The 27,866-nt window shown below is 40.1% G+C and overlaps 1 long non-coding RNA gene across 1 annotated transcript; it reads right to left on the bottom strand.

The window, feature by feature from the left end:
* On the bottom strand, positions 1-26,399 carry LOC114673481 (uncharacterized). The gene is made up of 6 exons (XR_013407759.1): positions 24,772-26,399; positions 24,167-24,236; positions 23,872-23,929; positions 6,979-8,605; positions 2,203-3,914; positions 1-1,141 (listed from the first exon to the last, which is right to left on the bottom strand). It is a non-coding gene; the product is annotated as an uncharacterized LOC114673481 (long non-coding RNA).
* Between the last annotated feature and the right edge of the window lie 1,467 nt (positions 26,400-27,866).

Here is a 27,866-nt window from a genome sequence, read left to right as displayed (position 1 = left end):
TCTCTAGGAACTCAACATTTATTGGGCAGGAGGGAGTTGATAAAAGACTTCTATATACAGCAATATAGCAGGCTACATATCCTGAACAACTCTCAGACTAAAGTGCTTAATATGCTAAAATATGTTTTCTTCATGCATTGCTGAAACGGCAGGTTAAAAAAATCCATAAGGCTGAAACTTTAATGAAAACAGAAATTCTTGTTTGTTAGTACCAAAAGTATCTTTCATCTTAGGCCAAAGCCAGAGCTCCTGGGCTTCTTCCTGGATGGCTGTGCAGGGCCCAAGGTGCCAAGGGGAATGGGGAAGAGGTCGAACCCCAGGCAGAGCTTCTCACCCTTTCTCATGGCTCACAAAGGCTGAGCAACATCACTTGCAAGGCTCTGGCCCAGATCCTGCATCAGTTGGAAAGTCTATGGTAGCCCATGCTCACAAAGCTAGAACTTTACTCTAATATAAGGAAAATGAGAATAAATTTGCCATGCAGAAAAGAACAATAAGGAAGCTTTGTCTTTTTCAACCTCGTCACAACATACTGTGTGATGTGGGAAATTTTAAGACACAGCCAACTTTTATGTGTGTTTACAGTCTGCATTTATACTACTCACTGAAAAACCCCAAGCTAAGATTTTAACTTGGTTTCCAGATTGTTAGTGACCTCAATCAGTTGGTAGAATAAAAGCAAATCCCCAGGGAAGAAATTCACTTTCAACTGAGACAATAATAATCCCTACAGGTGAAATTGCAAAGATATTGGCTTCTCACAATACAAAGAAATAAGTAAATACATTTTAAAAATTGCAAAGCATACAAGGGAACAAGGTACTACAGCTGAGAACCAGATAGACAGTAAAGTAAAATCCTCAAAGACTTCAGAAATTAGAACTAGCAAGGATTATAGAATAACATTTTTAATAGGATTTTTAAATACTAGAAGCTCAACAATACGATCAAAGAAGCAGGAAATCTTAAAAATAACCAAGTAAGCTTTAGAAATAAAAACATAATTGAAAATTTTAAATTGATCGGGCCCAGTGGCTCACGCCTGTAGTCTCAGCACTTTGGGAGGCCAAGGCAGGTGGATGAGTATTTTCTAATGCTGTTGACAGCTTCCAATCTTCAGATCAATGAAGCTCAGTGGATCCTTAGAAAAATTTAAAAACAAAATAGACCAATCAAAGTAAAATTACAGAATTCAAAAGGTAAATAGTTCTCAAAAGCTGGCAGAAAGAAAAAAAATAGATCAGCATAAAGGAAGGGCAATTGAATGAACTATTGACTTCTGTACAGTGGCAATGGAAGTCAAAAGCCAGTGGACGAGTCCCTCAAAGTATAGAAAGAAATAAAATATGTCACTCTGGAAATCTTTGCCACAAGCAACTGCCTTATAAAAATGAGGGTTTTATATATATATATATATATAAATATATATATATTTATATATATTATATATATATATATATATATATACATTTTTTTTTTAGACTGAATCTTAAAGGGTAAACTGATAGAATTTCATTAAAGAAAATCCTGAAGTCAGTACTTAAGGCAAAAAAAGCACTTCTGAGATGCAAGAAGGCATGCTAAACAAAGATATTATTATTATAAGTTTTAATGAAAGCCAAAAAAGTTGACTCTATAAAACAATGTCTGATTTATGAGAAAAAAAAATATCAAAATACTGGATAACAATGCATATAAATTGCTCTTTATATTATTGGGAAGGGTAAAGATATTAATTTCAGGTCTTGCAAGGTCAATGGCTACAGTAACTTCCAGAAAAACAAAGAGTATGTATAACTTCTAAACAATAAAAATTGAATAATAAAATATTTTTAATTTTTTGAAAGAAAGCAGGAGTGATGGATAATATTTGTTTAGCAACATTTTTTCTTCTATACTCCTCTCTGAGTATAGAAGTGGGAAGCCAGGCTCCTTGCTATCTGGCTTGCTGCTAAATTTTGCCAGAGGAAAGCACTTTTGGGGATTGAAGAGTAGGAGGGAAAATTCATTTTCCCTCTAGTGTTTGGTGGCAACAAGAGTGGCAACTGTCAGCTGGGTGGCTCACACCTGTAATTCAAGCACTTTGGGAGGCCAAGGTGGGTGGATCACCAGAGGTTAGGAGTTTGAGACCAGCCTGGCCAACATGGTGGAACCCCATCTCTACTAAAAACGCAAAAATTAGCCAGGTATGGTGGTGCATACCTGTAGTCCCAGCTACTTTGGAGGCTGAGGTGGGAGAATCACTTGAACACAGGAGAAGGTTGGAGTGAGGAGATCGCGCCACTGTACTCCAGCCTTGGCAACAGAACAAGACTTCATCTAAAAAAAAAAAAAAAAAGTGGCAACTGTCAAGTGTAGCAGGCAGCATGGTTTCAACTTCATTTTCTCTTTGGCCTCTTTAGCTCTAGGAATAACAATAATCATTTTTAGTTACTAATTTTGGGGTAACCTCATACTCCCTTTCTGCTCCAGTACTTCTAATACTTTTATAATAATTTCCCTTTATGTGAAATATGTATGGTATTTTCTGTTTTCCTGACTGGACATTTAAATGATATAGTAAGAAAGAAAAAAAAAAAAAAAAAAAAAACAGAACAGAAAGAGCAGGATAAATAGCACATAAGCAGATGGCATACATAAATACAAATCAGAAATCACAACAAATATAAATGGACTAAACTCTCAAGTTAAAAGACAATGTTAGACTGGATTTTTAAAAAGTAAAGAACATGTAGCTATATGCTGTTAAGCAGAGACATACCTAAAACAAGAAAAGGCTGGGTGTGGTGGCTCACACCTGTAATCCCAGCACTTTGGGAGGCCAAAATGGGAGGATCACTGGAGCCCAGGAGGTCAAGACCAGCCTGGGCAACATAGTGAGAGCCTGTCTCTACAAAAAAAAAAATTATTTAAAAAATTAACCAGGCATGGTGGTGCATGCTTACAGTCTCAGCCACTCAGGAAGCTGAGGTGGGAGGTTCACCTGAGTTCCAGAGGTCAAGGCTGCAGTGAGCCATGATTGTGCCACTGCACTCCAGCCTGGGAGACAAAGCAAGATCCTATCTCAAAAAATAAATAAGTCTCAAAAACTAAAACAAGAAGATAGAGAAATATTAATAAGTATAGGATGGTAAATCATATAATAGAAAAGCAGAAATTGAAAGAAAGTCAGCTACTTGTATTAATATCAGAGAAAATTGATTTCAAGGCAATAAAAGTACGGAGATGGATAGGGTTGACACCTAATGATAAAAGTTTCCATTGAGGCTGGGCGCAGTGACTCATGCCTGTAATCCCAGCACTTTGGGAGGCCAAAGCGGGTGGACCACGAGATCAGGAGATCGAGACCATTCTGGCTAACACGGTGAAACCCCATCTCTACTAAAAACACAAAAAAATTAGCCAGGCATGGTGGCACACTCCTGTAATTCCAGCTACTCAGGAGGCTGAGGCAGGAGAATTGCTTGAACCCAGGAGGCGGAGGTTGCAGTGAGCCAAGATCACACCACTGCACTCCAGCCTGGGTGACAAAGCGAGACTCCATCTCAAAAACAACAACAACAACAACAACAACAAAAAGTAAAAAGCATAATTTAAAAACAAAATAGAAATAAACAAATCCACAAACATAGCGAGGAATTTTTATATCTATTAGTAAATGATAAGCCCCCCCCAAAAATAGTAATGATATAAAATAACTGAACAGCTTAAATAACAAATTTAATCCAGTGGATTTATGAGAAAGTTGTGCACTTGCTGGTTATTCTGTGTTCTTCGATCTCAGATCTGTTGTCTGCCCTTCCTTCCATGCTCTGTGTCCTGGGGGGTGCTAACTCCACAGACGGCATCACCCTGATTTCATTAAGCTCCGCTTCCATATTGAAATCCATGTTGAAATCAGCCAAGGGGAGTCACTAGTAGATGGTCAGAGAATGGAGAAATAGAAAGGTCAGAATACATCCTCCATTTCCGGCCTACTTTAGCAACACAATTCTGGCAATGTAATGTCTCTATAACAATGGCTCCATCCTTTCACCTCCACCTTGCAAGTAGCTGGGACCACAAGCGTGTGCCACCATACCTGGCTAATTTTTGTGTTTTGTGGTTTTTGTTTTTGTGTGTGTGTGTGTGGAGATGGGTTTTTGCCATGTTGCACAGGCTGGTCTTGAACTCCTGAGCTCAAGCGATCCACCTATCTCGGCCTCCCAAAGTGCTGGGATTACAGGCATGAGTCACCACTCCATGTATTAATTTTGAAAAGGCAAAAATTTTCAAAAAAATTTTGAAAACGTAAGACTCTAGGAACAAAGCTAACAAAATATGTACTAGTCTATTGCAGGGGTGGGGGAGGGGGGAACTAGAAAATTAATAGAGGACCAAAGTAAATTGACAAACATTATATGTTAAGAATGTTTGTCCAATTTATGTATACACTGAATGCAATTGCAAGTAAAATCTCGACAGGGCATTTCATGGACTATAAGAGATTCAAAAATATATATAAAACAGTCAATAGCCAGGTGACATAGCAAGCCCTGAAAGAAAGAAAAGAAAAGAGAGAAAGAAAGGAAAGGAAGAAATGAAGGAAGGAAGGAAAGAAAGAAAAGACAATAAAATATCTAAATATCAAGATTTTTTTTTTGAATGTGGAAAAAAAACATTTCTCATGTAAGACAAAAGAGAAGAAACTATAAATAAATTTGACCACATTAAATCTGTAAACTTGTATTTCTGAGTTAGGTGGAAGACATATGCTGTTTTAATACATTACTTCCTCTACCTCTGATATGTTTCAATTAATTCATAGAAAAAAGTGAGGCACCTGTATGCAGAGACGCGTAGTGTGGGTGTAGGATCTTAACAGAGAACAAATAAAGCCTGTTAACTTCAAGCACCTACAAAGGAACATAGCCAAGGCAAGATCAGAAAGACACCAGATTTCTCCCCAAAACTCCTCAAATACATCTCTCATTACATTTATAATGTAATATATAATAATAAATCCCTCATTACATTTACATCATTAAAAATGTAAAAGCTAGCCAGGTGCAGCCATTTTACATTTTGCATTAAAAATGTAAAAGCTGCCGGGCATGGTGGCTCATGCCTATAATCCCAGCACTTTGGGAAGCCGAGGCTGGCAGATCACTTGAGGTCAGGGGTTCGAGACCAGCCTGGTCAACATGGCGAAACCCTGTCTACTAAAAATAGAAAAATTAGTGGGCGTGGTGGCACATGCCTGTAGTCTCAGCTACTTGGGAGGCTGAGGCAGGAAAATCGCTTGAACCCAGGGAGTAAAGATTGCAGTGAGCCAAGACTGGCCACTGCACTCCAGCCTGAGTGACAGAGCAAGACTCCATTAAAAAATAAAATAAAATAAAAGTAAAAGTTGGCCAGGTGCAGCGGCTCATGCCTGTAATATCAGAATTTTGGGAGGCCAAGGTGGAAAGATCACCTGAGGCCAAGAGTTTGAGACCAGTCTGGGCAACATAGTGAAACCCTGTCTCTACAAAAGATTTAAAAATAAAAAATTGGCCGAGCATGGTGGCGTACGCCAGCTACTTGGGAGGCTGAGGTGGAAGGACTGCTTAAGCCCAGGAGTTCAAGGCTGCAATGAGCTATGATCACACCATTGCACTCTAGCCTGGACAAAAGAGCGAGATCCTGTCTCTATTTATTATTTTAAAAAAATTTTTTGGCCGGGCACGGTGGCTCAAGCCTGTAATCCCAGCACTTTGGGAGGCCGAGACGGGCGGATCACGAGGTCAGGAGATCGAGACCATCCTGGCTAACCCGGTGAAACCCCGTCTCTACTAAAAAATACAAAAAACTAGCCGGGCGAGGTGGCGGGCGCCTGTAGTCCCAGCTACTCCGGAGGCTGAGGCAGGAGAATGGCGTGAACCCGGGAGGCAGAGCTTGCAGTGAGCTGAGATCCGGCCACTGTACTCCAACCTGGGCGACAGAGCGAGACTCTGTCTCAAAAAAAAAAAAAAAAAAAAAAAAATTTTTTAAGTTACAATATTACAGTAGGTAATGGTAAAGAACAAGTAGGGGATATGGAAAATATAATTGGAGAAATCTTCCAGAATATATAGAGCAGAAATAAGAGAAAATATAAAAGATAAGTTAAACAAAAAAGAATTATCATTATTATTATTATTGGCTTCTGATAACAGTAGATTAGGTAATGCAGATCAGGTCTCCAACTCCTAGGCTGGACGAAATATAAAACAATATCCACTCGAAGCCTTGAGAGAGGCCTAAAGAATTACGGGACCAACCTGGAAGAAGTAAAAAAAAAAACAAAAAACAAAAAACATAAAATATATATGAAACAGTAAATAACCGGGTAACACAGCAAGCCCTGAAAGAAAGAAAATAGGAATTAAACAGGAAAATAGGAACAGGAATTCCAGAAGGAATAATTTTTTTTTTTAAATGCAGGAGAATAAACAATTTCAGACATGCAAGAAACTGAACCACCCAGCAATCATCTATTCTGAATTAACAGATGTAACTGGGAAAGTCGATCGTATGAATTGGGTCATTCTTGTCATGCCCAACTAACCCAGAGTCAAGAAGCCCAGGGTGGGCAGCTCTAAGCACACATGACATTGTTCCAAGAACTGAACTCTTCTCACGCCTGGCAGCTGAACTTCTGCTGTAACCTGAAACCAGTTTTACCTAATAGCTTCTGAAACAACATGCTGCCCCTCTAAGACTGGTTTTACCCACTTCTGTCACTAACCAATCAGAACTTGCCAGCTCCCCAAAGCTTAACTAGTGACAATAATCGAAGGTAATACATAGCATTTCTCCTTTTCATAAAATCTCCAACCTCAACTTTATTCTTCGTGTATGCCCCAAATTGCAATTCCCATATCCCAAATAAAATGTTAAATTTAGAGATTTTTCTCTACCTGTTTTATCTGACTTTATCATACACAGCGTCATCAGTAAAATCCAAAGCTGACTCACCTCAGGAAGAATTACTGGTTCTTGGAACAGCGGCGTGAGGTACCCACAGTGGAGCCTTTTGAACCCTGCTGCATCTGCAGGTGGCCTCTTCTCCCCCGCGATTTTGTTTGAGTTCCGTTTTCTTCGTGATTTGCTTGAGAAGGTTTGTCCCACTCCTGTTTGAAAGATCTCCTGTTGGGGAAAGTTATTTTCTTCCTTGACCTAAGCTCCAAAGTTTGGATGAGGGAATTTTCTCCTTCATTTGGAGAAGGCCTATCGTCCTTCCTGGGAAGTACATACTTTATTTTCCATCTGCACTTGCATTTATTTGGCCTCTGCATATTCAGTGCTTGCATTTAATTGGCTTTGTGTATTTGGCATTAAACTAGAGCACCCATAAAATGAGCTCTCAAAGTGCAAAGGCATGCCAAGATATTTTCTGAGGTTCCAGCTGGTAACATGTTCAAACATTATAGGGATCATTCAAACAGTCTGTTGATCTTAAAATTAAACTAAAAGACTATGGCTATATGATCATACGCTACAAATAGGATATGCATATTTCATTGATATCTTGAGGCTAAAAAAAATTATTCAGGACTCAAAGATTCCCTTGCTACAAAATACTATCAAAGCTAGCTGAGGCTCTTTCCAGAGCTGTCTTTTTCCCTTATAATTCCTCCTCTTAGAGAATTTACCTTCTCTAACCTAAAAGCTTTTCTTTTTTTTTTTTCAAAATTCCTCAGCTATTCTGGCATATTGACTATTTAAGTAAAAACACTTAAAAATCTGCAGATATAAAAGAAAATCATTTTGACCTTCATGCTGTTTCTTAAAAGCAAAAGATGAAATTCCCTTCTAAAAGACACCTTCCCTACACTAACATGATTGTCAACATTCTTATCTTCAAGGACAGGGAATTTACTCCAAGAAAACACTGTACAAACCTTGTTAGAATTAATCTTATCTTGTGGGCCTCCTTACACAACTCAGTCACATTTTCTCAGTTAACTATTCTTTCTCCAAATCAGTATATTGGTAACTGACTCAAACTGCTTTACCTAAATTTGGTCACAGCCTTTATAAGATTGCCTATTTTGAAAAATCTTAAACTGAGAATCAGTTGAGACCAGGAGTTTCAGACCAGTCTGGGCAACATAGCAAGTCCTCCCTTCTATAAAAAAATAAATAAATAAAAATAAAAATCTTAACATTTAGCCTTATCTCATTTTGTTAGAAAAATAATTTGGGTCCAATTGTCTTTTATAAACTGATAGGCTTATATGTTTTACTATCTCACGATTAAAATTCTAAAATAAAAACTACAAAATCTTCATGTGTGTTTAGACATGTTTATGCATATATATGTATTATATTGCATGTTGTGTCTATGTAATAAAATATGGGTCAGATGCAGTAGCTCATGCCTGTAATCCCAACACTTTGGGAGGCCAAGGTGAGAAGATGGCTTGAGCCCAGGAGTTCAAGAGCAGCCTGGGCAAGATCTCTACAAAAATTGTTTTTAAATACCTGGGCATGGTGGCGTTTGCCTGTAGTCCCAGCAACTTGGGAGGATGAGGCAGGAGGATCACTTGAGCACAGGAGTTCAAGGTTGCAGTGAGCTGTGATCATGCCACTGTACTCAAGCCTGGGCAAGAGAGGGAGACCTTGTCTTTATAATTAATTAATTAATAAAAATCTGTTGTCAGAAATGTCTCAACAAATGTTATTCTGATTAGTTTAAGGAAATGAGCACTCATATAAAACATATAGTAATTAACCCAAATGGTTTTCTTTTTTTTCATTCATGTGACTTAAGTAAATATTTGATAGATTAATTGGTTTTAAAATTGTCAGTAAAATAAGATTAGAAATGTCTTCAAAATTGTCAACATACATTTTTTGCTTGGGTTTATTAATCAGACAGTTTTACATTTGCCTCTACTAGGTGTTTTAAGGTTAAAAAGCTATAAACTCAGCCTAAAATAAATGGTCTTTGTTTATATAATTATTTAATAAGTAAGATTAATTTAATATTGTTGATATGATTAAAATGGCTGCAGTTGTCAACAGGATACCCTTATTTATTTATTTATTTTTGAGACGGAGTCTTGCTCTGTCGCCCAGGCTGGAGTGCAGTGGCCGGATCTCAGCTCACTGCAAGCTCCACCTCCCGGGTTCACACCATTCTCCTGCCTCAGCCTCCCGAGTAGCTGGGACTACAGGCGCCGCCACCTCACCCGGCTAGTTTTTTTGTATTTTTTAGTAGAGACGGGGTTTCACCGAGTTAGCCAGGATGGTCTCGATCTCCTGACCTCGTGATCCGCCTGCCTCGGCCTCACAAAGTGCTGGGATTGCAGGCTTGAGCCACCGCGCCCGGCCTGGATACCCTTATTTTTAATCTTAAGGTTTTTATCTAGGTAAACACCTGATATTAACAGGTAATCTAGGTGTAACTGTTAAAAAATAAAGAAATTAGATAATTATAAATAAAAATAAATAGTTATAAATAAACTTTTCACGTAAATGTTAAAATTATGTTATATGAAATTAAATAATACTCATTAAATATCTGGATTATAGCTAAACAAGATTTTTAAAAATGGAAACAAATTGCTAAAGAAACATAACGTCATTTTTGGCTTCTTAAATTTTATAAAAAGAGTAAATATATTTAGATCTGTTAATTAAAATATGAATTTAGGAAAAAATAATTTTGCATGAGAATTTTATGTAGTAAATCTTTGTCCTATGACAAAATAATTTGTTGTTTAAAAATAAAATTATGGGAACAAGACTGGAAGTTTTAAGAAAATGATAAATAGTCTAAACAAGTCAGAGGATTTATAAAAGATGGGCCTAATGAAGTAAGTTACATGTATAATCAGGTTGTCTGGGATTGGAAATAAATTATTTTTATAAAAATTAAACATTGGTGTCAGTGGTACAGTGACACAGGACCAGAGTCTAAACCTCTATATTTAAAATGAAAGTTTTCTTAAAGTATTGATCTGCTCTGAATTAAATTTCAAGATATTTTGATTTTTAATTTTAAAAATCTGTTTCTTTAACAGCCATCTGCTTTTTGAGATTAATTTCCCTAGTTTTAGATTTAAAAGGCTGTCCTCTTCATTTAACATAATTTTTTCATGAGCTAGAGTTTTGTTTTTGAAATTTTTCAAATTTGTATCTCAGAAGTCTAACTTTTGCTGTATTTGCTACACATAATTTGCAGTCACACATCATTGCCTCCAACTTACTCTCCTCTTGAAAAGTCCTAGGATTATAACTCTTTCCTTCAACTTTCTTGCCAACTCCTGTAACTTTTCCCCCTCTGTTCTAACTCTGTTGCTATGGCCTGACACTGAAATGTTTATCCTGAAGACCCAGAAAAGCAATGTTTTGTTTAGCATAACTTGATTCTGTACTCCTGGCTTTTCTTGATATGTCTGAATTGTTCCATTCAACCAAGAAACTTCCCATGCTGTTACTAAAAGCCTTATATTCCTCTGCTTAAGCTGCTGGTTTTCTTGTTTACATTCCTGCATGATGTAGTGTACACTCATAATCTTGGACACATTTTTCCTCTGTCTAATTAAATTCAAGTACCCTTTTTTTTTTTCTTTTTTTAGTCAAGTTTGACTTCCAGGTTATCTAAATGAGCTTTCCACAAGGAGAAATCATCACACTGTACGAGGTTCTTTGTCTTTTTGGTAGCTGACCTAAGAAACAAAGACTTTATGCTTTACCAAGATAATTTCCTGTGTTGCCTTTAGTAGGTTTTTGATTACTTAGGAAAAGTAAGCTTGGAAGGGTTAATATTTTTACATTCATGTAACTTTCCATATTGCTTTTGAAGTCTTTCAATTGTCACTCTGGTTAAATGAATGACTATTATTTTATAGTGACCTCTGATTCTGTTTTGATCAAGTGTTTTGAGCCTTTTTTTTTTTTTTTTTTTTTTTCCTTTTTGAGACAGGGTCCCACTTTGTCGCCCAGGCCAGAGTGCAATGGCACAATCATGGCTCAATGTAGCCTCAAATTCCTGGGCTCAAGTGATCCTCCCCCTTCGGCCTCCCTAGTAGCTGGGACCACAGGTATGTACCACCACACCAGGCTAATTTTTTAGTTACTTGTAGAGACAGGGTTTCATTATGTTGCCCCAGCTGGTCTCAAACTCCTAGGCTCAAGTGATCTGCCCGCCTTGGCCTCCCAAAATGCTTGGATTATAGGCGTGAGCCACTACACATGACCTGTTTTGCACCTTTCGACATCTTTGACAAATGTCCCTAATATCAAATGCTAAATTAAGGTTTTTTTCACCTTGAATTAACTCTGATATTTTCCAGTCAGACCTGTGGAAAGCTTCAAAAGATATACTTCTCATCTTCTAGAGATATTAAATGATTAGGCTTATTTGGGAAATTGTGTGAAAAACATTGTCAAATGATAAATGATACTAGATCTTTTAGTTACATTTATGGGTATGCTATTTATATGTTTCTAAAATTATATAGTCATAGAAATCTAATATGCTATCAGTCAGAATTCTGGTTATCTTAAAATACTATATGTAATAGAAATAACTAAATTTCCTTGTTGATTATAAATGTTTATCAGATTTTTAACCATGACTACTCTAAGTTTTTGTCATCCACAGTTATTCTTTAAAATTCTTCTCGGCCAGGCAAGGTGGCTCACACCTGTAATCCCAGCACTTTGGGAGGCCAAGGTGGGCGGATCACCTGAGGTCAGGAGTTCAAGACCAACCTGGCCAACATGGCAAAACCCCATCTCTACTAAAAATAGAAAAGTTAGCCAGGTGTGGTGCTACTCAAGAGGCTGAGGCTGGAGAATCGCTTGAACCCAGGAGGCAAAAGTTGCAGTGAACTGATATCATGCTGCTGCACTCTAGCCTGGGAGACAGAGCAAGACTCTGTCTCAAAAAAAATAAAATAATACAATTCTTCTCAAAAAATATTTATAATCAGATTCGCGGAAAAGACTCCAGCAAGTACTGTTAAATACAGGTTTCTGACACACCTAAGATGAGGATTTCCAGAACTTTAATAAAGAGATGGAGAACTCACGGAACTTTAATAAAGACATGGAGAACTCACGGAACTTTAATAAAGAGATGGAGAACTCACGGAACTACTAATGGAGATCAAGCAGAACGAAAGTTGACTACATGAGATTGAATAACTGATGAAGATAATGCTTTTATGACTGTTATTTGAAACATCGTTCTCTACTTAAATGTTTTCATTTACGGATTTAAGAAAATGTTCTCTCTTAAACCATCTATAATTTATAGCAATTTGGTGAAGTATGGATATGATTTGGCTGTGTCCCCACTCGAATTTCATCTTGAATTTTAGTTTCCATAATCCCCACATGTCATGGGAGGGACCCAGTGGAAGGTAATTGAATCATGGGGGCAGTTACCCTCATGCTGTTCTCATGATAGTGAGTTATCACAAGATCTGATGGTTTTATAAGGGGCTTTTTCCCCACTTCGCTCTGCGCTGCTTCTTGCCACCACATAAAGAAGGGTGTATTAGTTTCCCCTTCACCGTGATTGTGTTTTCTGAGGCCTCCCCAGCCATGCTGAACTGTGAGTCAATTAAACCTCTTTCTTTTATAAATTACCCCATCTCAGGCATGTCTTTATTAGCAGCATGAGAATGGACTAATACAGTAAATTGGTGCTGGGTAGTGGGGCACTGCTATAAAGATACCCGAAAATATGGAAATGACTTCAAAACTGGGTAACAGGCAGAGGCTGGAACAGTTTGGATGGCTCAGATGAAGAAAAGAAGATATGGAAAAGTTTAGAACTTCCTAGAGACTTGATGGATGGCTTTGACCAAAATGCTGATAGTGATATGGCAATAAAGTCCAGACTAAGGTGGTCTCTAATGGAGATGAGGAACTTTTTGGGAACTGAAATAAAGGTGACTCATGCTATGTTTGAGCAAAGAGACTGGCAGCATTTTGCCCCCGCCATAGAGATCTGTGGAACTTTGAACTTGAGAGAGATGATTTAGGGTATCTGGCAGAAGAAATTCCTAAGTAGCAAAGCACCCAAAAGGAAGCAGAGCATAAAAGTTTGGAAAATTTGCAGCCTGATGATGTGCTGGAAAAGAAAAACCGATTTTCTGGGGCGAAATTCAAGCCAGCTGCAGAAATTTGCATAAGTAATGAGGAGCTGAATGTTAATCACCAAGACAATGTGGAAAATGCTTCCATGGCATGTCAGAGACATTCACAGCAGTCCCTCTCATCACAGGCCTCAAGGCCTAGGAGGGAAAAATGGTTTCATGGGCTGGGCCCAGGGCCCGTCTGCTCTGTGCAGCCTAGGGACTTGGTGCCCTGAGTCCCAGCTGCTTCAGCTCCTGCCATGGCTAAAAGGGGACAATGTACAGCTTGGGCCATTGCTTCAGAGGATGTAAGCTCCAAGCCTGGGTGGCTCACATATGGTGTTGGGCCTGTGGATACACAAAAGTCAAGAACTGAGGTTTGGGAACCTCCACCTAGATGTCAGAGGATGTATGGAGACACCTTAATGTCCAGGCAGAAGTTTGCTGCAGGAGTGGAGCTCTCATAGAGAACCTCTGCTAGAGCAGTGCAGATGGGAAATGTGAAGCTGGAGCCCCCACACAGAGTCCCCACTGGGGCACTGCCTAATGGAGCTGTGAGAAGAGGGCCACTGTCCTCCAGACCCCGGAATAGTAGATCCACCAACAGTTTGCACCATGCACCTGGAAAAGCCACAGACACTCAACATCAGCTCATGAAAGCAGCTAGGAGGGGAGCTGTACCCTGTGAAGCCACCGAGGCAGAGTCACCCAAGGCCATTGGAGCCTACCTCTTGCATCAGCGGGGTCTGGATATGAGACATGGAATCAAAGGAGATCATTTTGGACTTTAAGGTTTAATGACTGCCCAATTAGATTTCGGACTTCCATGGGGCCTGTAGCCCCTTTGTTTTGGCCAATTTCTCCCTTTGGAATGGATGTATCTTCCTAATGCGTATACCCTCATTGTGTCTAGGAAGTAACTAAATTGCTTTTGATTTTACAAGCTCATAGGTAGAAGGGACATGCCTTGTCTTAGATGAGACTGGACTTGGACTTTTGGGGTAATGCTGGAATGAGCTAAGACTTTGGGGGACTGTTGGAAAGGCATGATTGTGTTTTGAAATGTGAGGACATGAGATTTGGGAGGCGCAAGGAGCAGAATGATATGGTTTGGCTATGTCCCCACCCAAATCTCATTTTGTAGTTCCCATAATTCCCATGTGTAGTGGGAGGGACCTGCTGAGAGGTAATTGAATCATGAGGGTTGTTACCCTCATGCTGTTCTTGTGAAAGTGAGTGAGTTCTCATGAGCTCTGATGGTTTTTATAAGGGGCTTTCCCCCAACCTTGGCTCTGCATTTCTCCATCCTGCTAGAAGGGCATGTTTGCTTCCCCTTCTGCCATGATTGTAAGTTTCCTGAGGCCTCCCCAGCAATGTGGAACTATGAGTCAATAAAATCCTTTCCTTTATAAATTACCCAGTCTCAGGTATGACTTTATTAGCAACATAAGAATGGACTAATACATGTGTACTTTTGTAAACACAGATAAAAGCATTTGTTTTTGTTTCCTTCTTACTTGATTCCCAGAATTCAAAAACTATTTCTGGGTATTTTTATGGCAATATGATTATTTACCTAACTCCAAGAAAAATCTGCTCTCTCATTATAGCAGAATACAATAAAGAATATTTGTTATATTGCCAAGGCTTCAACTGAAATGTCATATTTGAAAATATAGGTCAGTTGTGGTGGCTTATACCTGTAATCCCAGCATTTTGGGAAACTGAAGTGGGAGGATAACTTGAAGCCTGGAGTTCAAGACCAGCCTGAGCAACACAGCTAGATACTGTCTCTAAATAATAATAATAATAATAAGCTAGGCGTGGTGGCGCACACCTATAATCTTATCTACTTCAGATTCTGAGGTGGCAGGATCACTTGAGCACAGGAATTCAAAGCTTCAGTGAGCTATGACTGTGTCACTGTACTCCATCCTAGGTGACAGAGTGAGCCTCTGTCTCTAAAAAAATAAATAAAAACAAAATATGCATACACCATCTGACTTCGATGGTTCTCAGCCCCACAGTGAGCAAATAAAAACAATCACTCACTTCCCGGCAGGCCCAGGAACCTTAAGACTATAAGTAAAATCTAAAGTTTGCCTCTGTTTGGCTTCCTAATTTCAAGATGTTTTTAAATCTGAGGTTCCCATAAGATCAATGTGGGGGGGGAAAAGTCATGTCTCTAAAGGAGAGCTATAATACAACTGTGATTAAATTGTAGCTCTGAACATTTTCCAAATTCTGTTATGTTCATCTATTCCAACTTTCTTCTATAAAAATAGTAAAATGGGAACTTCTCTGTTCCTAAAGCCCTATTAGCTAAAACAAGATGAATTTTAAGGAACAAGTCTCATGCCTAATATATGAGCCACGAAGAAAGTTCACCAAACTGTCAATGCTATACCAAGAGACATTCAAACTGCAAATCAGAGTGAGAAGTTGACATTTTCCACACTGCAAACAGCTCTTCCTAAAACTTCAGAACAAGACTCTGTATCATAATGAGACTTTTACCCACCTTAATACTATCTTTCTCATTTGACAGGATAATGGTATAATTAAAATTTCACAATCAGTAGCTTCTGCTGTTAACTTGACAAAATCTGACCTAAAAAATTATTATGCTCGGTGTGGTGGCTCATGCCTGTAATCCCAGGACTTTAGGACGCCAAAGCAGACAGATCACTTGAGGCCAGGAGTTAGAGACCAGCCTGCCCAATATGGCGAAACCCCACCTCTACCAAAACACATCAGTTACCTGGGTGTGGTGGCACACACCTGTAATCCCAGCTACTTGGGAGGCTGAGGCACAAGAATTGCTTGAACCTAGGAGGTAGGGGTTGCAGTGAGCCGAGCTTGCACCACTGCACCCTAGTCTGGGTGACTGAGCAAGACTAAGACTCTATCTCCAAAATATATATATATACACACACACATACATATATATACACACACACACACACACACACACACACATATATATATACACACACACACACACACACACATATATATATATATGTCCATATAGTGAGAAACTTTAAAAATATTCCTAACACAACTTTTTGTTCTAATTGTACTAGTGGTCTCTTTTGTAATTTGGCATTCTCTGCATTGATTCAACCCAGTCATAAAATGCTACTGAGTAGCTACAGCAAGTCTCACCAGATATGCCTGGACTTTTTAATCTTTACAGTTGGTTACCTTCAAAATTAAGATTCATGACTTTGAACCATTATACAAACTGGATTTGTTATATAGTTGCTGATTATTTTTTGTAGCATAGTCTTTAAGCTTTGCTCTTATAGCCTGTCTAATCCTTGTAAAGCCAACTCTCTTAATAGAATAACATTGGCCCAGTGCTTCAAGATGATTGCTGATGCCTATGGAACTGACCATATGGAACTTGATGCTGGATTCCAAACAAACCTGTCCTGACAGTTTTCCTTCTGGCCTCTTTGCTATTCAAATGTGGCCTGGGACCCTCATATAGACCTCCCTATGTTCCCCCTGACATGGGACAGAGACAATTGTGACAGGTCCATCCTGGCACTGAAGGAAAATTAAGCCTAACTTCAAAATGCTTGATCAGAGCTGCGTTCAGAGAAAGATTTTGATCAAAAGGGGGAAGTGTTAAAGTTGATCATATGAATTGGGTCATTCTTGTCATAACCAAGTAAAACAAATCAAGAAGCCAGAGGAAAAGACACCCAGGGCACATAACATTGCTCCAAGAATGTAATTTTCTGCAAGCTTGCCTGCCGAAACTGCCTGCTATGGGCTGAGACCGGTCTTATCTAACTGCTACTGAAACAACCTGCTACAACTGTAAGGCTAATGACTACCATTTTCGCTCACCAATCAGAGCTTGCCAGCTGCCCCAAACTTTGGTAGCGCCAATGAACTTTCTCAAAGAGGAATACACAACATTTCTCCTTTTTATAAAACCTCCAATCTCCTTTTTATTCTTCAGATATGCGGAGGACCACCCATCTGTGTGTATATCCCAAATTGCAATGCTTGTATCCCAAGTAAAACATTAAATAAGATTTGTCACTATACATTTTATTTAACTTCAACAGAACCCAGAACAGAGTGACCATTTAGAATGAAGTCTAAATAATTTTTATGGATATTTGCGTATGGAGAAAAAGTTACAATCTCCCAAAAAGATAAAACAATAATGAGCAGTTAAGCATCTTGCACACACACACACACACACTTTACATTTTATAAATATATGTGTGTGTGTACACCATATACATATATACACCATTGTATTAGTCCATTTTCACACTGCTGTAGAGAACTACCTGAGATTGGGTAATTTATGAAGAAAAGAGGTTTAATTGACTCACAGTTCCACAGGCTTAACAGAAAGCACGGCTAGGAGGCCTCAGGAAACTCACAATCATGGCAAAAGACAAAGAGGAGGCAGGCACGTCTTACCATGGCAGAGCAAGAGAGAGAAAGAGAACAAAGAGTGAAGTGCCACACACTTTCAAACAACTAAATCTTGTGAGAACTCAGTCACTATCATGAGAACAGCAAGGAGGAGGAAATCTACCCCCATGATCCAATCTCCTCCCACCAGACCCCTCTCCTGACACATGGAGATTAAAATTCAAGATGAGATTTGGGTGGTGACACAGAGGCAAACCATATCGTTCTGCCCCTTGCCCCTCCCAAATCTCATGTCCTTGTCACATTTCAAAACCAATTATGTCTCCCCAACAGTTCCCTAAAAAGTCTTAATTCATTCCATTGTTCACTTCATAGTCCAAGTCCAAAGTCTCATCTGAGACAAGGCAAGTCTCTTCTGTTTATGAGCCTGTGAAATCAAAAGCAAGTTAGTACTTCCAAGATAGAATGCGGGTACAGGCATTGCATCGATGCTCCTATTCCAAAAGGGAGAAATTGGCCAAAACAAAGGGGCTACAGGCCCCATACAAGTCTGAAATCCAGCAGGATAGTCATTAAATCTCAAAGCTCCAAAATAATCTCCTTTGACTCCATGTCTCACATTCAGGGCATGCTGATGCAACAGGTGGGCTCCAAAGACCTTGGGCAGCTCCTCCCCTGTGGCTCTGTAGGATACAGCCCCCTTGGCTGCCTTCACAGGCTGGTGTGGAATGCCTGTGGCTTTTCCAGGCACATGGTGCAAACTGTTGGTGGATCTACCATTCTGGGGTCTGGAGGACAGTGTCCTTCTTCTCACAGCTCCACTAGACAGTGTCCCAGTGGGGACTTTTTGTGGGGATTCCAGCCCCACGTTTCCCCTCAAAGTTCTCCATGAGGGCTCTGTCCCTGCAGCAGACTTCTGCCTGGACATGCAGACATTTCCATACATCCTCTGAAATCTAAACAGAGATTCCCAAGCCTCAATTCTTGCCTTCTTCTCACCCGCAGGGCCAACATCACATAGAAACCACCAAGGCTTGGGACTTGCACCCTCTGAAGCCACAGCCCAAGCTGTACCTTGGCCCCTTTTAGCCACAGATGGAGCTAGAGAGGCTGGGACACAGGGTGCTATGCCCCAAGGCTGCACAGATCAGTGGGACCCTGGTCTCAGCCCATGAAATCATTTTTCCTTCTAGGTCTCTGGACCTGTGATGGGAGGTGCTGCCATGAAGCTCTCTGAAATCCCTTGCAGACATTTTCCCCATTGTCTTCGCTATTAACATTTGGCTTCTCTTTACTTACGTAAATTTCTGCAGCTGGCTTGAATTTCTCCCCAGAAAATTGATTTTTCTTTTCTACCACATTGCACAGGCTGCAAATTTTCCAAACATTTTATGCTTTGCTTCCCTTTTAAACAAAATTCCAATTTCAGACCATCTCTCTGTGAACACATATGACTACTGTTAGAAGCAGCCAGGTTATTTCTTGAATGCTTTGCTGCTTAGGAATTTCTTCTGCCAGATACCCTAAATCATCTCTCTCAAGTTCAAAGTTCTACAGATCTCTAAGGCAGAGGCACAATGCCACCAGTCTCTACTAAAGCATAGCAAGAGTGAGCTGTACTCCAGTTCCCAACAAGTTCCTCATCTCCATCTGAGACTACCTCAGTCTGGACTTCATTATCCATATCACTATCAGCGTTTTGGTCAAAAACATTCAATGAGTCTCTAGGAAGTTCTAAACTTACCTACATCTTTCTGTCTTCTTCTGAGCCCTCCAAACTATTCAAACTGCCCATTACCCAGTTCCAAAGTAACCTCCACATTTTCAAGTGTCTTTATAGCAGTACCCCACTCTGGGTACCATAATCCGTATTAGTCCATTTTCACAGGGTTATAAAGAATTACCTGAGGCTGGGTAATATATGAAGAAAGAGGTTTAGTTGACTCACAGGTCAGCACGACTGAGGAGGTCTCAGGAAACTTACAATCATGGCAGAAGGTGAAGGGGAACCAAGCATGTCTTACATGAGGGAGCAGGAGAGAGAGTGAGCAATGGGGGAAATGCCACACATTTTCAAACGACCTGATCTTGTGAGAACTCACTATCATGAGAAGAGCAAGGGGAAGTCTGCCCCATTATTCAATCACCTCCCACCAGGCCCCTTCCCAAACACATGGGGATTACAATTAGAGATAAGATTTGGGTGGGTACACAGAGCCAAACTATATCCACCATATACATATAGCATATACATATATACACATATATACACACCATATACCATATATATACACAGATGCATACACATATATACATGTATAAAATGTGGGTATATATGCATATGTATATATACATATATATGTATATGCATATAGCACATATATACACATAGAGTAATACATATGTACATGTATATATATAGGACACACACAAAAGTGAAAACTTGTAGAAATAAAAGAAACAAATCCACAACCATAGTAAATTACATGAATATACTTTTCTTAGAAATTGACAGATTAAATAAATGTGGCTACACAATGTCTAAATAATAGGAGATTGACCACGTGCAAGAATATCAGAGGAACAAAAAGATTTCTAAAAAGCAGAAATCAAGCCAGGTATGGTGGCTTATGCCTGTAATCCCAGCACTTTGGGAGGCCAAGGGGGGCAGATCACGAGGTCAAGAGATCGAGACCATCCTGGCCAACATGGTGAAACCCCGTCTCTACTAAAAATACAAAAATTAGATGGGTGTGGTGGCACGTGCCTGTAGTCCCAGCTACTCTGGAGGCTGAGGTAGGAGAATCACTTGAACCCAGGAGGCGGAGGTTGCATTGAGCTGAGATCGTGCCACTGCACTCCAGCCTGGTGACAGAGTGAGACTCCATCCCAGAAAAAAAAAAAAAAAAAGCAGAAATCATGAGGACCAGAGAATGTCTGGCCACAGCATCATAAAATCAGCGATAAAATTAATAAGATAGCTAGAGGAGAGTATTATACCTATGAAAAATTTAAAACGTGCTTCTAAGCAACTTCTGAATCACAGAAAATATAAAATTAAAAATATAGGCTATTAGAAACAAATGACATTATAAATATGCAGGATGCAAACAAAGGAGTATTTGGATGAAATTTTATGGTGTTAAATTCATGTATTGGAAAACCAGAAAGATTGAAAATACAAGAGGCTTTTAACTCAAGAAGCTATGAAAAAAACTGAAAGAAAGATAAAAATCAGGCTGATGATATAATAAATCAGTAAAAGAAAAACAATAACAAGCCAGGCACAGTGGCTCACGCCTGTAATCCCAGCACTTTGGAGGCCAAGGCAGGTGGATCACCTCAGGTCAGGAGTTCGAGACCAACCTGGCCAACATGGTGAAATCCCATCTCTACTAAAAATACAAAAATTAGCCAGGGGTGGTGGCATGTGCCTATAATCCCAGCTACTTGGGAGGCTGAGGCAGGGGAATTGCTTGAGCCGGAGCAATTGCATGAGGCGGAGGCTGCAGTAAGCCAAGAGCTCACCATCACACTCCAGCCTGGGCGACAGAGCAAGACTCTGTCTCCAAAAAAAAAAAAAGAAAAGAAAAGAAAAAGAATAGATTTAATCAATAAAACCAAATACTGGTTTATTGTAAAGATCAGTTAAATGGACTAGTATGTGACAAGCCAATTTAAGAAATAAGAGAGAAGGCCGGGCGCGGTGGCTCAAGCCTGTAATCCCAGCACTTTGGGAGGCCGAGACGGGCGGATCACGAGGTCAGGAGATCGAGACCATCCTGGCTGACACGGTGAAACCCCGTCTCTACTAAAAAATACAAAAAACTAGCCAGGCGAGGTGGCGGGCGCCTGTAGTCCCAGCTACTTGGGAGGCTGAGGCAGGAGAATGGCGTGAACCCAGGAGGCGGAGCTTGCAGTGAGCTGAGATCCGGCCACTGCACTCCAGCCTGGGTGGCAGAGCGAGACTCCATCTCAAAAAAAAAAAAAAAAAAAAAGAAATAAGAGAGAAGATACAATCGATAATATTAGAAATGAGAAAGGTGATACAACCAGAGTCATCAAGGTGATGAAAAAGTAAGTGATATGTTCAATAGTATGCCAATGCATTTTAAGACCAGATGGAATAGAACATTTTCATGAAAAATATAATACGGAATAAAGAAAATAGAAAGTGATAACACTGAGTCAAGAAGAGATAGAGGCCAGGCACAGTGGCTCATACCTGTAATCCCAGCACTTTGGGAGGCCGAGGCAGGCGGATCATCTGAGGCCAGGAGTTCAAGACCAGCCTGGTCAACCTGGCGAAACTGTGTCTCTACTAAAAATACAAACATTTTCTGGGTGCACTGGCACACACCTGTAATCCCAGCTACAGGGGAGGCTGAGGCAGGAGAATCATTTGAACCTGGGAGGTGGAGGTTGCAGTGAGCTGAGATCGAGCCACTGTACTCCAGCCTGGGCGACAGAGCAAGACTCTTGTCTCGAAAAAAAAAAAAAGAGATAGATAGAGACCCTGAAGAGAAGAAATTGAAAAGGTAGTCAAAGACTTACTGCTAAAGTTATTGTTTGCCTGTTATTTCCAACAAATCTTCAAGGGACAAATAATTCCTTGAAGAGGAATTTGCCCTTGAAGGATAAATAAATGCTTCCAGGGCATTTAAAAAAAAAAAAAAAAAAGGTAAACCTCCTACATTCATTCCATAAGGTTAATATACTCCTGCCGGGCGCGGTGGCTCACGCCTGTAATCCCAGCACTTTGGGAGGCCGAGGCGGGCGGATCACAAGGTCAGGAGATCGAGACCACGGTGAAACCCCGTCTCTACTAAAAATACAAAAAATTAGCCGGGCGCGGTTGTGGGCGCCTGTAGTCCCAGCTACTCGGGAGGCTGAGGCAGGAGAATGGCGTGAACCCGGGAGGCGGAGCTTGCAGTGAGCCGAGATCGCGCCACTGCACTCCAGCCTGGGCGACAGAGGGAGACTCCGTCTCAAAAAAAAAAAAAAAAAAAAAGGTTAATATACTCCTGACACTGACACACACACACACACACACACACTACAAGAATAGTTTTTTTAAAAGCCCCATCTCAGAGACACAAACTTACTAATAAAATATCAAATCAGGCCGGGTATGGTGGCTCATGCCTGTCATACCAGCACTTTGGGAGGCCGAGGCGGGGCAGATCACTTGAGGTCAGGAGTTTGAGATCAGCCTGGCCAACATGGCGAAACCTCGTCTCTACTAAAAATACAAAAATTAGCCGGGTATGGTGGTGGGCAACTACAATCCCAGTTACTTGGGAGACTGAGGCAGAAGAATCACTTGAACCCGGGAGGTGGAGGTTGCAGTGAGTCAAGATCGTGTCACTGCACTCCAGCCTGGGTGACAGAGAAGACTCCGTCTCGAAAAATTATCAATTCAAATACAGTAGTGACTAAAAAAAAAATCTATTACAGCCATGAAGAGTCCATCCCAATAATGCCAAGATTTTTCAAAATTCATTTATTATTATTATTTTTTTAAGCTACACCTGCTGGAATGCAATCAAAATTTATTGAATTGAAAAAAAAAAAAAAAAAAAAAAGGCCAGTATGGTGTCCCACGTCTGTAATCCCAACTACTCAGGAGGCTGAGGCAGGAGGATTGCTTAAGTCCAGGAGCTCAAGGCTGCCGTGAGTTTTGATCGTAACACTGCACTCCAGCCTGGGTGACACAATGAGACCCTGTCTCTAAAATAAATAAATAGAGAAGATCTGCACACGTAGCTATCCTCAGCCTCAACCCCAAAAAAGTATTTGATAGAATCCAGCATTAACTTCTGGCAATACTCCAAAAATACCAAAAACAATAAAAGAAACTTGCCTGTACCTGACAAAGCAATATTTATTGGAAATACCTGGCACATCAGAATAATAGTGACATATTCAAAGCATTTCCATGTGAATCAGAACAAGACTCTGATGCCTGCTATTGCCAACTGTACTTAACTTTTCATTGAAGTCCCAGCTCATTCAGTAAGAGGGAATTAAAGGAGGAAAGGAAAGGAAGCAGGAATGGCCACTATCGGTCATGGGTATGGCACTGGCAGTGTTGTACTGACAGTCTTCTACCTGGAAACTCTACAAGAGTCAACTGACAAACTTCTAGAACAAATGAGAAATATCAGCAAGGGGGCCAGATCTGAGATCAACCTACAAAAATTAGCTTGTTATTACATGTAAATAGGAACCAATAGAACAAAGTCATGGAAAAAATGATCCGTGTGTGGTAGCAACTAAAACACAATACGCCAGAAAGAAATGTGAAGAAAACTGTAAAATATAACTGAAGGCTATCATAGATAGCATGAATAAATGGAAATACCTCATATCTTGCATGAGAAGATTCATCTTCCAAATGTATAGGTGTTCTCCAAGTTAATCTATAAATGTTAATGAAAGTGATATTGTTAGGATCTGTGTCCCTGCCCAAATCACAGGTCAAATTGTAATCTCCATTGTTGGAGGAGGGGCCTGGTAGGAGGTGACTGGATCACGGGGGTGGATTTCCCCCCTTGCTGTTCTTGTGATAGTGAATTCTCACAAGATCTGGTTGTTTAAAAGTGTGTAGCACCTCCCCCTTCACTCTCTTTCTCCTTCTCCGGCCATGTAGGACATACCTGCTTCGCCTTTGACTTTCGCCATGATTGTAAGTTTCCTGAGGCCTCCCAGCCATGCTTACTGTACAGCCTGCAGAACAATAGGCCAATTAAACCTCTTTTCACAAATTACCCAGTCTCATGTTGTTCTTTATAGCAATCCAAAAATGAATACAGGAAGCAAACAGAGTGCTTGCCTTATCAAATATTATAAAATACTATAAAGCTAGTAAAATGAAAACAGCGAAGATTTTTCACTGGAATAAATGAATAAATCAGTGGAAACTAATTGAGACGCCCATGTGTCTATGAAAATTTAATATATCATAGAGTTGACATTCCATGAGTGAGAAGGTAATGGAGTATTCAATATAGGGTTGAGACAATGACCATCTATTTGAGGAAATAGAGGAGTTAATATACATCATTAAGTTACGGCCATTTTTACATATGTTATCTGATATGGTTTGGCTCTGTGTCCCCACCCAAATCTCATCTCTAATTGTAATCCCCGCATGTCAAGGGAGGGACCTGGGTGAGTCATGGGGGTGGATTTTCCCCATGCTGTTCTTGTTATAGTAAGTGAGTTCTGATGAGCTCTGATGGTTTAAAAGTGTGGCACTTACCCTTTGCTCTCTCTTTCTCTCTCCTGCCACCAAATAAGATGTGCCTTGCTTCCCCTTCATCTTCTGCCATGACGCCATGATTGTAAGTTTCCTGAGGCCTCCCCAGTCATGCAGAACTGTGAGTCAACTGACTCTCTTTTCTTCATGAATTACCCAGTCTCAGGCAGTTCTTTCTAGCAGTGTGAAAATGAACTAATACATTATCTTATTTGAACTTCATATGAATTAACACTCTGAGGGGTAGGCATCATTACTCATTTTATAAATGAGGAACTGAGGGTCAAAGAAATGAAGAAATTCCACCCAGATCACACAGCTGGTACACGCCAGAGACTGAAACCAGGTCCTCTGGCTTCAGGGCCAGCACTCTTTCCTTACACCACACGGCATCCCTCACATTCTTCCATTTTGTCAAAGAATTTCAGTGACTTCCCACCCTAAAAAACAAAATAAATTCCAGATAGATAAAAGAGATATTTGAAAAACTGTAAAGACTGTAAGAGAATATTTTATAATTTTGGGGGTGGGGATGACTTTCTTAAGTAAAATATAAATTCTATAAAGAAGAGAGCTCAGAGATGATGATCCCAAAATGTAAAGCTTTGTTATGACAAAGATGCCATAAACAAATATAAAATAACAATAACAGACTTGGAGAAAATATCTCTGTAATAAATAGAAAAATGAATCATTTTAGAATAAATACAAATGGCCAATACACATCTGAAAAGTTGTACAAAGGCAACAGAAACAAGGGAAGTGCAAATTATATATTCTTAATACATATGTTTATATACCTAAAATATACAATATGAGCCAGCTGTGGTGGCTCACACCTGTAATCCAGCACTTTGGGAGGCTGAGGCAGGTGGGTCACCTGAGGTCAGGAGTTCGAGACCAGCCTGGCCAAAATGGTGAAACCCTGTCTCTGCTAAAAATATATATATACACACGAAATTTAGCCGGGCATGGTGGTGGGCACCCGTAGTCACAGCTACTCAGGAGGCTGAGGCAAGGGAATTGCTTGAACCTGGGAGGGAGAGGTTGCAACGAGCCAAGGTTGTGCCACTGCACTCCAGCCTGGGCGACAGAGGGAGACTCTGTCTCAAAAAATGACAAAAATAAAAATAAAATAAAATATACAACATGGATATATATGTACTATATATGTAATTTTTTATTATAAATATAATGTATTATATAACTGTGTATAAATGTTTTTTTCTCAAGATAGGAAAAATTCTATTTGGTTAATATCCAATGACAGCAAAGGTAAGGAGAAGTAAGTACTCACAGATGCTGGTGGGATGTATCTTAAAGTAGATAACATAGAAATCTTAGAACTGGGCTTAATCAGATGTCAACATGGTGGATTAGCGTCTAAGAATAGAGTTGCCTTAGCCTCTACAGATGGTGTGAAAACCTTTTTTGCTAAAATTTTATTTCTATGTATCAATCATAGAGAAATATTCTTGTGCAGGATGGAACCAATACACAGATATTTATCTCAGAATGGTTTGCCATCAAGAAAAATTTGAAACACTCTAATCATTAATCAATAAAGGAATGTTTCAGTTACGGCATATCCATAGGACATAATTGTTTGTAATAGTTAATAACATGTCAGTTAATTTTTATGTATTGATATGGAATGACCAACAGGGCAAAGTGTTACACAGGAAAAAAAATTGCTTATTGCAAATCAATACATAGGGTATGATCTCATTTCTGTAAAACAAAAAGTAAAGCAAAACTGTATCCTTACGTAGGTATTGTTCTGGTTATCTACTGCAACATAACAATTCACCCCACAATGTAATGGCTTAACATGATGACATTTAATTTGCTCATGAATCTGACATTTGGGCGTGGCTGGGAAGGGACAGCTTGTTTCTGCTCCACTGGGTGTCAGCTGGAAGCTGGGGCTGGTAGCGCCTTCAAGCTGGCGTGCCCATGTATCTGATGGTTGGCACTAGCTACCACTTGGGACCTCAGCTGAAGAAGTGGCTGGACCACCTGTGTGCAGCCCTTCCAGAAGGCAGAGTCCCAAGTGTGAGCATCCACAAGAGGAAAGGATCAGTCAGAAACTGTGTCTGATTGTTACCGTGCCTTAGAAGTCTCACGGTGTCATGTCCCATGCATTCTCCAGGTCAAAGCAGGCATACAGGCTCATCTGCAGTTAAGGGCGGGAAACCAGGCTCTACTCTTTCATGGGAGAGGTGTGAGGTTTGTGCACATTTCAAAACCACCCTAAAAGTGTGTGTATCATTTTGTAGAAAAAGAGCTATAGGTGTGGTGGCTCAAGCCTGTAATCCCAGCATTTTGGGAGGCCAAGGTGGGCTGATCACCTGAGGTCAGGAGTTCGAGACCAGCCTGACCAATATGGTGAAATCCCGTTTCTACTAAAAATACAAAAATTAGCTGGGCATGGTGGTGCACGCCCATAATCCCAGCTACTAAGGAGGCTGAGGCAGTAGAAGTGCTTGAACCCAGGAGGCAGAGCTTGCAGTGAGCTGAGATCCAGTCTGGGCAATAGAGTGAGACTCTGCCTCAAAAAAAAAAAAAAGAAAAGAAAAAGAAAAGGAGCTCTAGAGATAGATGCCCACCAACCGCTGATGATTGTTGACTTGGTGAAGTTGGGAGGATTGGGAAGTAGAGGTGGTGGGTGAATTGGTTAGTATGCAAACCCAGCTTGAACTAGCTTAAGAACAAAAGGATTTATTGACCTCCATAACTGGCAGTTCCAGGGTTCAAGTGACTTCAGGGGTTTCAACAATGCCATCAGGACACTGTATTTCTTTCCATTTTCCAGACTGACTCTCTGTGTGCTGGGTAAGATACCACGAGAAGTCCAGGCATATATCCTCACGGTTTAGCAGCAACAGTGAAAAGACAAAAGGTATTTTTGCTGGTGGCTCCAGAAGAAAAGTCCCAGGAAAGATAGGTAGTGATGGATGTGAGCTAACTGCCCATTCATACGCTGGGCACTGTGGTCAGCAGGGTAGGGCACCTTGATGGACACACCTTGGTCACGTGCCCACCTCTTCAGCAACTACTTGCCATTTTTGCTCTGATTTCTTTTGTTTTGACACACG

Source organism: Macaca mulatta, chromosome 17, assembly GCF_049350105.2.
Source record: "Macaca mulatta isolate MMU2019108-1 chromosome 17, T2T-MMU8v2.0, whole genome shotgun sequence".
In the NCBI taxonomy this organism is placed as follows: Eukaryota; Metazoa; Chordata; class Mammalia; order Primates; family Cercopithecidae; genus Macaca; species Macaca mulatta.
The sequence above is the reverse complement of the archived record's forward strand: the minus strand, read 5'-3'. Positions and strand labels throughout refer to the sequence as shown.